Raw genomic sequence first — 15,026 nt, 5'->3', positions numbered from 1 at the left:
CCTACTAAAAGGAAGGAAAAAAGCTTTTACTTCATAGAACTTTTGCTTGTTCTGTTGTTAAACAAAACATAAGTGCCTTTATACATTTATGCTTAAACTCAATCGAGTATGGGAATTGCAGAGGTCTCTTCACTCTTTTTTACTACAAACAAGCATTTATCTATATAAGCTACATTTGATATACTCCATAATCATGCTTATACCTCTAGTGACATAGCTCTAACAACTACAACTACAACTAACACTACAACTACAACAACCATCAAATTCTTTTAATCTTTACTGACCAACTAAATTCATTAGAAAGATAATTTCTCTCTTGATGGTTACATACCTACTTATTTTACCACCCACCTATGCAATCATGGCTTCAGCTTCTTTTGAAACAACTTCATTGAGCTCAAATCAACATATATCTATTCAGATCACATAGAAAAAGAAAAAGAGAAACTCACAAGTGGCCATGGAGAAAGCAATGAATTTACAGAGTAACTAAAATACAATAACTTTGAAGAAAAAAATAATCAAAATAAAAGATAATGATATACCTTGATAGGATTAGAAAGCTAGATTTAGCGGTTTCTTTAAAATGCAGACTTGGTAAGGACAACAAGATGACAAGACTTGGATTCGGAGGTAAGGCCAACAAACAAAGATGAGGAGGAGAGGCAGAGGCTAATGGACAGAGAGGAAGGAGAATGGCTGCTGTGAAGAGAGTGAAGGAGAACGATAATTTCACTTCAGAAAATCAAAGAAAAAAATCATACTAGAAAGTATAACAGAAGAGCAAGCATAAACTTCAAGGTATTAATTAATTCAAGACTTGACAAAGAGTGATGCAAAACCCAGAAACATAGATGCAAAATCCAAACAGATTCTTCAACAAAAAAAAAGGAAGAAAAAGATTTAAAGGAAATTGAATGAAATAAAGGCAGATTAAATAAAGCATAAAAAAGTTACCTTGATTGAGATTCAGGAAGGGAAGTGGATGAAGAATGAAAGAAGGAGGAAAGAATTTATGGTGAGAGTGGAGGAAGATGGAAAATGTCTTACAAAAATAAAATCGGTAAGACTTTTTCCTTAAAAACCCATTTCATTTACCCGTGTTTTAGAAAATGTTTTCCATAGTAAATTATTTTCCGTCAAACAAACACCGTAAAATAAGGAAAATATTTTCTGAAAAATATTTTACTGGCAAAAAAACAGAGTCTTACTTTAATCATTTATTTTACTATTTCGTCAAATCTTTAGTGTTTATGGTTGCAGTATGAGAATACTTGATGTAGTCTCGTTGAAACTTATTGTGTTTTGTCTAACAATTAAGAGACATAGGGGTTTTCAAAACCATTTTATATGTTGTGCTAATAGTGTAAAAGAGAGTAAATTATTGTACTAGAAAATTACACTAGGTTTAGTTCCCAAGAAAGATTGGAGAGGTCATAAACAATCTCACTTAAAACACAACCTCTTAGACAGAATCTCCCTACAATTTAATTTAATAGCACAATATATTACTACAATTATACTTTACAAAATATTGAAAGAGAAATAAAAAAGCAATAAAGAACACTAGAAATTTGACAAAAAATAACCCCTATTTATAGTAGTACAAAACATCCATAACTTTGTATTTTTAAATGTGAGATTGTACTATTTCAACAAATCTCCACCATAACAAATTTCTACATCTTCAATCTCCTTGCAAAACAACATTTGATAGTTTTTTTCAAATTTCAACCTTCAAGTTTTAACATTAATTAAGTCCAAACATAGTATGAAACTTGACTACAGTCACAACCTTAGTCATCATATTAACAAGATTTTCAGTGGTTAAACCTTTCTAGATCTTTACTCCACCTTATTCCAAAATCATGGGTTGTAATATCAAACTTTACTCCACCTTTCTAAACCTAGACATTTGAGTGAACATAATCCAAGAAACCTTTAGTATCATAGATTGCAGTCCCAATCTTCACCATTGTCTACTTCCTTTTGAAACAATACTCACAGAAATCCACTTTATAAGTTCTTACTCATTTCAGTAATCCTTGATTTATGAGTAATTTCAAGGATTTTTCACCTGTATGCCCCAAGTGCATATGCCATAGCTTAAGTGTCTCTAACTCCCGTTTAGTTGATGACGCATCAATTGTCCCATTAATTATATACCTAGATAGCGGTATAGGTTGTAATTCTTGCGGACCCTCTTTATTACCATGCATACACCAGAAATAATCTTCATCACACTACTTTAGTTCTTACTTCAAAACCTTTTGATTCCAAGGTTTCCATAGAAATGAAATTCTTCATCAAATTCGGCACATAACAAACATCATGTAAAGTTATGACTAATTTATCATGATTTATTAATTAAACAAAACCAATCTAATATGTGGTAAGAGGATTATAATTTGTTGTATAGACATCTCCACCCTTTAGTTCTTTAAAATCGAAGAACTGTTCCAAATGAGGACATAAATGATAGCTACAAGCTAAATTCAACATCCATACAAATGACTACTTATTGATGTAATAAGTGAGAGATCTGAATCTTCATCTTCACACTCAATAACATTTAATTCTACTATAGTTTTTCCTTTATTGAATTTACCATTATTTTTCAAATTTAGGCAATCTTTCTTCCAATGTCCTTTTTCTCAACAGAAAGCACATTCATCTTTACTTAGTTTCCCTTTTGACTTGGATATCCCCCTCTGTACTTTACATAGGGTGTGTAAACAACCCGAACTATCAAAGCTTTTGTATGTCCAATTAAATTTCCTTGATTTTCTTTCTTTCTCAGTTCATAACTTTATAAAGCTAAACATACTTCACTAAGAGATACATCAACCTTTCCTATAAAATAGAATAGTTTTGAGGAACTCAGACTCCTTAAAAAGTAACCCCAACAACATCAAAGTCAATCTTTATCTTTGAAAGTCTCATCCATATTCACTGCATCAATGACTAATTTATTAAAACCGGTGATGTGGTCATTTATAGTGGTATCTGAAACATAAGTGAAGCGAAACAACTTTTCATCATGTGGACCTTATTGTAACACCCCCAAACTCGGCCTAGATGCTATGGCCGAATCTAGTGGTGTCATATGTGAGTGCTTTTTAGAAAACCTTAGCAAGACAAAGAAAATCGTCCAATTTGTTATCTTTACTTAAGTCGTGAAATCCTTAATCCAAATGTTAAGTGAAAACATTTCATTAACGTTGAAGCTAAAACTATATCATGCCCACCAAAATAAACCCAAAAATAGTTCGTGACCAAAACTATATTAATCCCAAAGCATATATTTAAATAAAGCAGACAAAATAAAATGTTACTTAAAAATCCATAAATGTCTACCTGTGGTCACCATCGAGCCTTCCGTCACACCGATCCATCTACTGCTGAGGATTACCAGACAAAAAAATAAACAAAGGGATGAGTTTTCACAAACTCAGTGTGCACATCCCCACAAACAGCATGCATACAAACAGATTACAGAATATAGTTATTCAGCCTTAGCCATACAGATATCGCATGCATAACAAATCAGATATCAGAAATATCATGCCCACCAACCCTGCACACCATCTCCGTCCAACCCATCACACTATGTGAGGATAAAATCGACTCACCCATCCTTGCACACCATAAATGGGGATATAATCGACACATTCAACCCTACACACCATAAGGTACCGCATCGCAGCACATATCATAAGTATGCAGTGTAGCTGCCAAATAATGGGCTTATGAAGCCCTTCAAATACTCCCTTCACTTCGTCTGACCCACCTCAATGCAATGTATCATACAAATAAGGCATGCTGTAATGCAGACAAACAGATCATACATTTATTTACAGAACAGATCAGATAACCATGCTAAATATATCATGCGAAGACATACATCACAGAATTAAGAGTCTAGATAAGGCTTACCGACTCTACTACAGGTCACAGTCGACTTGGGCGACCTGTGCAACCTTATAGAACATTTCAAATTAAAGGGGCTCAAATGCCTGTGTACCTTGCCCGTGTGGCCCACACGGCCTATTTGCCTGAGTTTGTGCCTCGCACGTGACCTACAAGCCATCACACGCCCGTGTCCTTCATGCTTATGTGGCATGCGCACCGTCTGGTTCGTCGAACATATAGCCATGTATCGCCACACGGCCTCCACAGGGCCAGTCCACACGCCCGTGTGGCGTCGACAGTTTCGATTTTGGCTTTTATTGAAACCCGTTTTCTGTGCAATCGAGGTACACCTGGTTTTGATTGAAGTCTAACGCAATCCCGAGCATTCCGGAACCTTTAAAAAATTCAAAAATTCCTCGCTGAACAAAACGTCAATTAACAGCCCCCTGAATCCCGATTATCCCCGAACCGTGAAAACAATTGTTGACGTGAGATAAACTTCTAAAACGAGTCCAAGAACTTAAGGAAACGACAACAATAAAGGTAGGCAAAAATAAAGAAATCAGCAGCAGTATGGAGGGAAAAAGAATGAAGGAAATTTCAGCAGAGAAGAATAGGGAAACGTCAGAATTCTGGGACTTTTGGGAAAACTGCACAACTACCCAAAAAACTCCTGATTCCATCCACTCCTCCACTACTTGGTATCACACTACAACTCAAATTCCTTCATGACAAAAGCAGTAAAAATTAATGTCCCAACAACGACTCGAACTCGGGATCTCAGGCATAATCCCTTGCCACTTAACCACTAGACTAGCTAGCCCATTCTGTTAGGTATTGACCAATAAATTCTTATAAACCCGTTAACCAAAACCTAGGTTTAATTCTTATAAAAACCAAAATTTTAGCCCAAGTTAAGGCTCGAAATTGGGACCTCCCAAACACACCTCAAAGCACACAACCTCTTAAACCACATATATATATACCAAAAAGATTTAAAACAAAAGTTTCGATATTTCCATGGTTAACAACCACAAAAGCCAAAATTACAGAAATTTAGGGCGTTACACTTATTTTGATTGTTTTTCTTTAAAAAAACTTCTAGTTCCAACCACAACTTATTTGCAGAAGTCTTCTTTGAAAAAATATACATCTGCTCTTAAAAAATGCATGACCAAATTGTACCACATGTCAAACAATTGATAGTCTTCCAATATTTCTCCTCCACACCATTTGGTTTCTTTTTATCAATGACAATGTCTAGACATTGTTAAAAGAGAGCATCTACAACCTCACTTTTCCACATACAAAAATGACTTGTGCCATCGAAGATCTCCATTGCCAATCTCATATTTTCCACTTTCGATCTTGCCCACATAGACGATGTTGAAGTTTTCGTTGTTGTAGATGTGGATCCATTTGGATTATCCACCATTTCAGCCATAATTGTAATAACCTATTTTTTAGTGGTGTCAAAAATGGTGGTTTTGAAACCTCATTTCTGATGTTTCACAAGATTAGTATTCAAGTTTATTAAAGTTTGGTCACTTTCTGTCAAATTGATAGTCAATTAAGGTATAGAAATTAAATTGTAAAAATTAATCACTATAGATTTTTAATTAACCAAAGGACTAAATGAGCAATTATCCTTTTTTAATGTGACAACCGATGGTGGATGACAAATGTAACCCACCAAATTTGTTAGCTATGTTTAAGGTTAACTTAATTATGTTTAATTAGATTAATTAAAAGTTAAATTAAGTAGAAAAGATAAATTTAAAAGAAAAATAAAGACATTTTGTTCATTTTCTTCTTCAAACTTTCAAATTAGCATAAAGGAGAAATAGGGTTTGGAAGCTTTCAAACTTTTGACCTTAATTTGGTATGTTCAATTTAGTCATTTTCTTGTAATTTTTATGTTTTTAAGGTAATGAGAGCTTGATTTAGCTAGCCCATGTACCAATTTGTAAAACTGTTAAAGTTTATAAAATTTTCCATTGATGATTTCTCGAAGAAATTTGTATTAAATTGTTTGATTTAAAGCTTAAAAGTGAAAAAGGATTAGATTGTAAAATTTAATTACTAATTTTTTAACATTAGGACTAAAGTGTATAGAATTCAAATTTGATGTGAAATTTCTATAATTATTGATAGTGGATTGTCCTAAAAGAATGTAATTGAGATCAGTTTTGAAATCGAAGCTAAAATTTGAAAGTTATAGTAATTTCAGTTTTAGAGATTAAACTGAATAAAATACAAAAATTTAGGGGAATTTGAAAAGTGAAATTGAATTGATCCATGCATATGATAGAATATTATAAACTATTTGGAATTAATAAATTGAATTATCGTATAGATTAGGAATTGGATCAAATAAAAAATACTTGGGGAAAAGATAAAATTGTTGAATAGCCCCTAATGATCCACCTTAATTGTTGATTTTTCTAGGTAAGTTCATATGGTATGATTGTATTTAAATTGTTATGCATTTGAATTATGAATATGTGTGTGTTTGATTGTAATTTGAATTGTTTGCAATTTGGTACAAAAGGTGAGATATGGACTAAATTGTAAAGAAATGGTAATATGTGTTAAATATGCCCGAGTGAACGTAATATATGCATGCTTGTACAGGAAATGTGAATTGTACGAGATATGAGATTATATTGAGATTATTACAGATTATATTGTGATCCAACATTTGTTGTAGATCATCAAGTATTGAATGTCTCTATGAAGCCCTTGTGTGGTGGAGGGACATATTGTTATACAATTTTATAGATGATTGCCTATAGGCTTTGCACTTTGGTGCGCTAGTGTGGTGTAGTTACCCATGTATCCAAATCTGTTCACTTGAGTTCATTGGGCTAAAAAGGTTAATAGAAGTGAAAAATGGCAATGGAATTTATGAGTTTGTTGTCCAATTGATTAACTGTTGATTTGATTATGGGACTAGTTTTGAATTGGATTGTTATAGTTTGAATTTCCATTTGATGTCATTATATGTTAACTCACCTTATTGATATGTGAATTGCTATGTTTAAGCAAACTTTTCCAAGTTGAATAACTTATTGTACCAAATTGTAAATTGAGGTAAGTTGATGTTTAATGCCTATAAACTTATTAAACATTTGGTATGCTTACCCCGTTTGTTTTTATTTTCCCTTTTAAATCATATTGTGGAACTCGTCAGGCTGGATCAACTCAAAGCTCACACTATCCAATCACCTATACGGTAGATGGTTAATCATTTTGGTCCTTGGGTTTGTGGCATGTATATATAGTAAAACCTCAATAAATGAAAATTCGACAAATTAATAATCTCGATTAAATAATATTTTTTTCAATCCCAACTTGGCCCAAGGGGATAAAATAATAACCTTGCTAAATGCATAAGATAATAATTTTAGAAAAATCCTTAAGGGCCCAATGAAAATATAAAATAATAATTCATTAAATATACAGAAAATTTTATATACAATACATAAAACTAAAGTGCTTTCTAGAAAAATCTTATTTTTTTCAATTTTGTTCTTTGCTAAAATATGCATCTATAGTTACTTCTTCTTTTTTGCATGTGAATCAAATACAATTTCATCTTTAACTTTTAAAAGGGCATAAACCAAATCTAGTATATTCTTCTTGTGTTGTATTAAATAATTCTTCAAAGTATCCACAGCTAGAAAAGCCTATTTGGGAGAAACATGTGGTAAAACACAATTGTCATCTGGATCTTACTCATCATCAGCTGGCACATCCATTACTCATTAAATAATTTCTTCATCTGTAGGTGACTCCCTCAAAGATTCATTTTCACTTGGATAATTCAAAATTTGCTCAACATCTATGCCATTCTTGTAGTGTAATTCATAAATTACTTCTTTTAATTTATGAATGCCTTCAACATCACCAATTTCTTGTTCGAGAGGTATATCCTCCTTGGATCAAATTTTGCAATGTCAGAAACAATTTGCAATAGCTGTAGGCTTCATATCAATATTCCAAGTAACATTAATAAAATGAATTGCATCCAATACATTAATATTTTTAGGATTTATTTCTCCTTTCTCGTAACAATCCAAGATGTTAGAATAAAAGCGACGCCGATAATAAATCTTAATTGCTCTGATAATTCCAGCATCACATGGTTGAATTTTTTATGTCGAATTTGGAGGCAAAAAGAATAATTCAACGTTTCTCAAGCATTCAATAACTTTGGAATGGGCTGGGCAATTGTCTACTATAAGTAACACCTTTCTACTAATCATTCTAGCATCAAACCATGAAACAAAATCAAGTAATCCAATCATCCATTCTTTTTTGTTGGCTCAATAATGACAGTTAAGATTGTCAATATTCACATGTTTAAAGCATCTAGGATTAGTATACTTACCAATAACCCAAAGAGGCACTTTATCTGAACCATTCTCATTGTAGCAAATCACAGCAGTAAGTCTTTCCTTGTCCTTTTTTCGTACTTCTAATTGCTTTGTAGCCAATGAATGATTTGCTTGCAAACGATAAAATAAGTCTGTTTCATCCATATTATAGATATCCTTCCAATCAAAATCTTCTAATTTAGCTCTTATTTGAGGTAAAGCATCTTCAATATTCTCCATAACAACTGAACCACTTTCACCAAATCTTCTATAAGACTTAATCCCATGTCTTGCCTTGAACCGTTCTAGCCGACCAATTGAAAAGTTGAACTCGGAATTTGCATCACCACACATTTTTTGCAGAAACTCTTTTGCTTCAGTTTGAATCATTTCTCCAGTCATGTTTACTTTCTTTTTGTAACACTCCTAACCCATATCTGTTTTCGGAATAGGGTTACGGAGCATTATCGGAGTTTATAGAAAAAAATAATTAATTCATGTCATTCACTATTCATATTCTAAACCAATCATATTTAATCATATTGTCCCTTAAATGGACCCTTGAGCCCCAATGTATGCGTTAAAAACAAGTTGCGACTGAATCAGGAACTCAGAGAATTTTTCGCGAAATTTTAAAATTTTTCCTTAGGTACAAGGCACACACGTCCGCGCGGTTAGGCTGTGTGGCTCACACAGCCAAGTGACACACCCGTGTCCCATGCTATGTCCAATTTAGAGGGGTATACTGACTTGCATAATTAAGGTGTAGGGTTCACACGCCAAGTCACACGCCCGTGTCTCTGCCCGTGTGAAAATACCTGAGCATTCTGTTTTAAAATTTTTAAGATGCAAGGGACACACGGCCAAACCACACGCCTATGCGCATGGCCATGTGTCACACACGGATGAGACACACACCCATGTCTTTGCTCGTGTGGACAAAATAAGGCCATTTCCAAGCTTTATTTCTCACCCAAATTTATCTTGCACCTACATTAACATTTTAATACATTCCCAAACCAATTCAAAACATTTAAATCAAGCCAAAACCAATTCTTACATCACATATTTTCAAGTGACCCATTTACCAAATTGGTCAAATATTCATTTAAGCATATTTATACCTAATATGTAATATCAATTCAAGCACAAAACACATATCAAGATAATATGGTCTCATACACACATACATCAAAACATACCATCACTAGCCATTCCAGCTGCTAATTACAACCAAATATTAATATGCCATCATTTGGTCAATTTAACCTATACGTGCTATTATACCAAGGGAAATTTTACTAATTATACCAAAATGAGCTGAAGGATAGTGTGATCTTGCTCCGACTCGCTTCCAACCTTTATGAGCTTCCGAGTACTATAAAATAGAAGAAATAAAATAGAGTAATCATATTATGATTAGTAAGTTAGTATAACGGAAATCAACTTACCAATCATTTATATTTAAGATAAGCATACAAAATTTATCTAAAGAAATTTGACAATTTGCCTATACACATATAATCTCAAGAAACTTGTTAGATATTACATATAAACATCAAGAATCAAGGATGAGCTCATCATGTAATAACTTTCATAAACATATGCTTTTAATATCATATTTTCATATAACATGTACGTTTCTATAACAAATCATCTTAAGTTCAATTTAACCATGTCAAAACTTTACCCGTTGAATTTATTTGAAATATCGATGGATACACATGTAGTACACTTGAAGTGTACAAAACTGTAATTCGTCAAGTCATATTCAGGGGTACCCATTAGGGCACATAATCAGGAAGCACTCTCTCGAGCCATATAAGAGGATGCTCATGTGAGCCATGTAACGAGAAGCTTATCCGGGCTATAACAAGAAACTCATAGGAGTTTAAAACAAGAAGCTTATTGAGCTTAACATATAATTTCGAAGAGTTATTATTAGAGAGCTTCGAATAGCCAAATAACAGGAAGTTCAAGCAAGCCATATCAGGAAGCTCACAAAGAGCTTATATCAGGATGTTCATAAAGAGCTGCAGCATGTTTGCATTTTCTGCAGGATCCATACCAGTCATATAACAGGACGCTCACAAAGAGCTGCGGTATGACCACAACACATACCGGATTAATGCCGATTAGGATACTCGCAGGAACCATGTAACAGAAAGCTTGAGAGGGCTTATAACAAGATTCTCCCTAGAGCTATGGTGTGTCTACAACATATGCAGGACCACAACTACTATATAAAATCCTATATCCATCGAATTTCATTTATTCAAACGAGACTTATTACTTTTCGGGATTTATTAGACATATAATCAATTTCATACATGAAACATTTATACAATTTATATATACAACATTCAATTTAAACATATTAATATACATAATTTAGTTACACGAACTTAGCTTGATAATTGTTCATGTTTGTAGGCTACTAATCCGATACTTTTTATTTTTCTCGATCCAATTTCGAACAAGGTCTATCTAGATCTATATGAGTAAATTTAACTCATTTTAATACAATTCACATTCAATTTCATCCCATTCACATCCTAGGCAAAATTACCATTTTGCCCCTATACTTTTAATAAATGACTATTTAGTCTCTAGGCTCGGAAAATGAAATTTATGCAATTTAATCCTTATTCCAAGCCTAACTAAATTTTTCATATAACAATAATAATCCATGTATTTCACAAAAATCAAAATTTTCTATAAAGTTTACTCTTTTTAGTTTAGTCCCTAAATCACACTTTCATGAAAATTTCCTTTACAAAAGTTGTTTATCCATCAACAATATTTCATTTTCTACCATAAATTTCAAAATTTCAGCATACTTATCCGTGACAAAAATTTTATACTTTGATAACTTTGCAAGTTGATCCCCAAAATAGATAGATTAGGTTATTACGATCTCGAAAATATAAAAATTACTAAAAACGAGACATGATTACTTACCCAGTTAAGCTTGCTTGAAATTCTCTCTCTTATTTAGGGTTTCCATAGAAATTTTGGGGAAGATGATGATATGAGATTATTTTATTCATTTAATTAACTTATCATCCACTAATTTTTCAACTTTCCAATTTAGTCATTTTCTTTTTCTAATTTCCCATGGATGAATCATCATAAATATCTACTAACTTTTCTTAATGGCCTATTTGCCATATAAGGACCTTCAATTTTGATTTCCATAGCTATTTGATCCTTTTAGCTACTAGAATTTAACTTTTGCATTTCATGCAATTTGGACCTTTCTATAATTAAATATGAAATTGGTAAAATTTTCTTATCAAAATTTCCATACGTTATTCCTATCATAATGTAGACCATACAATAATATTAAAATAAATTTTCTTTCTAACTCAGATTTGTGGTCCTGAAACCACTGTTCCGATTTCACTAAAAACAGGTTGTTACACTCTTGATATTGGAGAAACCACTCATACAATACATTCTCTAATTCAGGATATTTGACTAATTTGTGCCTTTTAACATTGCTATTCTTTATCTCTTTTGACAAATATTCAGATGACTTTTTAATAGTATTTGATATTGTTGATTGGCTAATAGATAGATCAAATGCTTGTTGAACCCACTGTTCCAAATCCTTTTTACTTGAAGGAGACTCATTTTTGTACTCACATAATGCTTTTCTCATCTCAACTGTAAACATAGACTTTTTTACACCTTTCAAATGGGAAGCCATGGATGAAAAGATTATATGAATTACAATATTTTGATACGTACATGTGTTAATTTTGTATGTAGTACTAATATGTCAGTAACAAAAATAATGCAATACAATGTAGTAGTAGTAACATAACAAAATACCTATAATCGGATAGATTTGACCTCTTCTTTGTACTTTAAGTAATGTTAGACGTTTATCTCCTAAGATACAACAACAAATGATCTTAGAAGTAGCACAACAACATGGATTAATTGAACACACTTGTCTTTCTTTATCCCCATGAGGAATGAATTTAGAAGAAATTTTTTATATTAATGGTTTTTTATGATGTGTTTTGGAAGTCTCCTAACTTGGCTTTATATAGAGGAGAGGAAATGAATGAAGGGATTTAGAATAATTCATGAAGAGTTTTGTTGAAAAGTTAATATATATAAGTGAAAAAACACAATAAATGAAAAGATGCAATATTAAACCAAAAGCAATGAATCTATTCACCATGAGATATAGTTGTTCAAAAGATACAACTGTTTATCAAGTGACAGAACTATTCTTTAATTCAAGCATCAATTTCTCATTCATCACTCAACAATTTTGAGTATGTTATATAGAATATAAATCCATTATTTTCCAACAATCCCCCACATGAATGAAATTGATGGATCAATGAGACTTAAAGACTTGAAGAGGTGATAAATTCTACATACGATATTTGCATAGGATAGGTAGGCATCAACCGTTGAACCTTCCGTTGTGAAATTATATCTACTTTACTAGTTGACTAGTAGATGCGATGTTCTTGAACTGTTTTACCATTTGTGTAAACGATGATATGCCTCACACAAATACCTCACTGGAAAGATTTTGGTTCACATTGGTATGTTCATATGACCGTGAATATTCTCCTAGTTCTACAAGAGCTTAGAGAACTATGCCCCAATAGTCTTCTTGAAGTGATCCTACTTCACTATCACATAGGTAACTTATGTTGTTTATTTCATCGAAACACACAATGGTTACTAAAAGCATTGCTTTACGTTTTCCACATTTTACTCATTGTTTTCATCATAGGAATAGACTTGGGATAAGAACTCCCATAGTGACCTCACAAGGTCTATACAAGTAGGTTATCCCACTGAACCTAAATCTTGGAATCTCTAGTCAACTAGGTTGGGTTCTCCTTCCCATAGCACCTTAAATATTCATGGGTTTTAGTCTTATTCCTTTTGACATTTTATCAACTTGATCTGGGTTTAACCCTTTGGTTAGCGGATCCTCAGTGTTATCTATTAATCTTACAAAATCAATGGAGATAACTCCAGTTAAGATCAGTTGTCTAACGGTATTGTGTCGAGACACATGTATCTCTACTTAATATTATACATTACATTCTGTGCTCTATCAATTTTTGTTTGGTTATCACAATATATGCATATTTTGGGCACAGACTTTTGCCATTCTGGAATATCATTTAAAAACTTTCGTAGTCATTCTGCCTTTTCTCATTGTAAAAATATAACCATTTGTATTTTTGTTATCATGAATATCAGATATCCAACTAACATCGGAGAATCTTTCTAACATAGTAGGATCTTCAGAATAATGTAATCCATAGTTTTGAGTATATCTGAGATATCTTAATACCCTCACAATCGCTTTCCAGTTGTTCTCCCTTGGATTGCTTGTGAATATGCTTAAACTGCTTACAGTGAAAGTAGTATCAGGTCTAGTGCAACTTATAAGGTATATTAGACTCCCTATGACTCTTACATACTCCACTTGGTTAACACTTTCACCTTTGTTTTTTGACAAATGTTGACTTATATCTATCCGAGTTCTGGCTACACCATATCTTGTCTATGTAGTGTGATCGAGTCAGTAAGAAACCTTCAGATGAGCTTTTGATATGGATGCCCAAAATTATGTCAACAAGTCTTATATCTTTCTTGTCAAATCTTGAATTTAACAACTTTTTGGTACGTTTTACCATTTCATTGTTACTTCCAACAATGAGTATGTCATCAACATATAAACATAACATTACACATCCATCAACAATGGTTTTGACAACACACATTTGTCACACTCATTAAATGTAAATCCATTTGATATCATGACACTGTCAAACTTTTCATGCCATTGCTTTGGTGCTTGCTTAAGTTCATACGAAAACTTCACCAATATGCAAACTTTTCTCTCTTGCTCTAGAGCTACATGACCCTCAGGTTGTTTCATGTAAATCTCTTCATTAAGATCTCCATTTAGAAAAGCTATCTTAACATCCACTTGATGAACTGTTAGATTCTGCAAAGTGACAAAACAAGTATTATCCTCATAGAAATTATTCTTGATACAAGAGAAAATGTATCAAAGTAATCAATACCTTCATTTTGTTTATAAGCTTTTATAACCAATCTGGCCTTGTTAGCAATTGTTCCATCTACTTTCATTTTTTGTTTGAAAATCCATTTAGAATTTAGTGGTTTAATTTCTTGAAGTATATCCACTAATTTTCACGAAAGATTTTTCATGATGAAATCAATTTCACTCTTGATAGCATTTTTCAAAAAAGTGCTTTCAGATGAGCATATAACTTCACTATAAGTTTGAGGTTCAATCTCTAGCATATAAGTTAGAAAATCTAATCCAAAGGACTTTTCCACCCTTGTCCTTTTACTTCTTGGCTCTGTCTTGACTTCAACCTCTTGTTGAAAGACTTGACTATCAATAGTCTTTGAAGTTCATTTTTTTTTTAAACTTAATCCAACTTCCGTAGCCTTATAAGGGAATATATTTTCAAATAATGAGGCATTTTTAGATTCCAATATCGTATTCTTATGAATTTCAGAATTCTTTGATTCATGCACAAGAAACCGATATGTACTACTATGGCGTGCATAACCAATGAAAATAATAACCACTATTTTAGGACCTATTTTCATTTCCTTTAGTAAAGGAACCACTACCTTTGCAAGACACCCCCACACTTTCAAGTAGTTGTAGAAAGGTTTCTTGCCATTCCATAACTCACATGGTGT

General features: G+C 32.7%; 1 pseudogene; it reads right to left on the bottom strand.

Annotated features, from left to right (window-relative positions):
• Positions 1-7,859: 7,859 nt before the first annotated feature.
• LOC108486081 (CENP-B homolog protein 2-like) lies at positions 7,860-8,696 on the bottom strand (annotated as a pseudogene).
• Between the last annotated feature and the right edge of the window lie 6,330 nt (positions 8,697-15,026).

The sequence above is a fragment of the Gossypium arboreum genome, chromosome 6 (genome assembly GCF_025698485.1).
Source record: "Gossypium arboreum isolate Shixiya-1 chromosome 6, ASM2569848v2, whole genome shotgun sequence".
Classification (NCBI taxonomy): domain Eukaryota; kingdom Viridiplantae; phylum Streptophyta; class Magnoliopsida; order Malvales; family Malvaceae; genus Gossypium; species Gossypium arboreum.
This window is presented reverse-complemented; position numbering and strand designations above follow the sequence as displayed.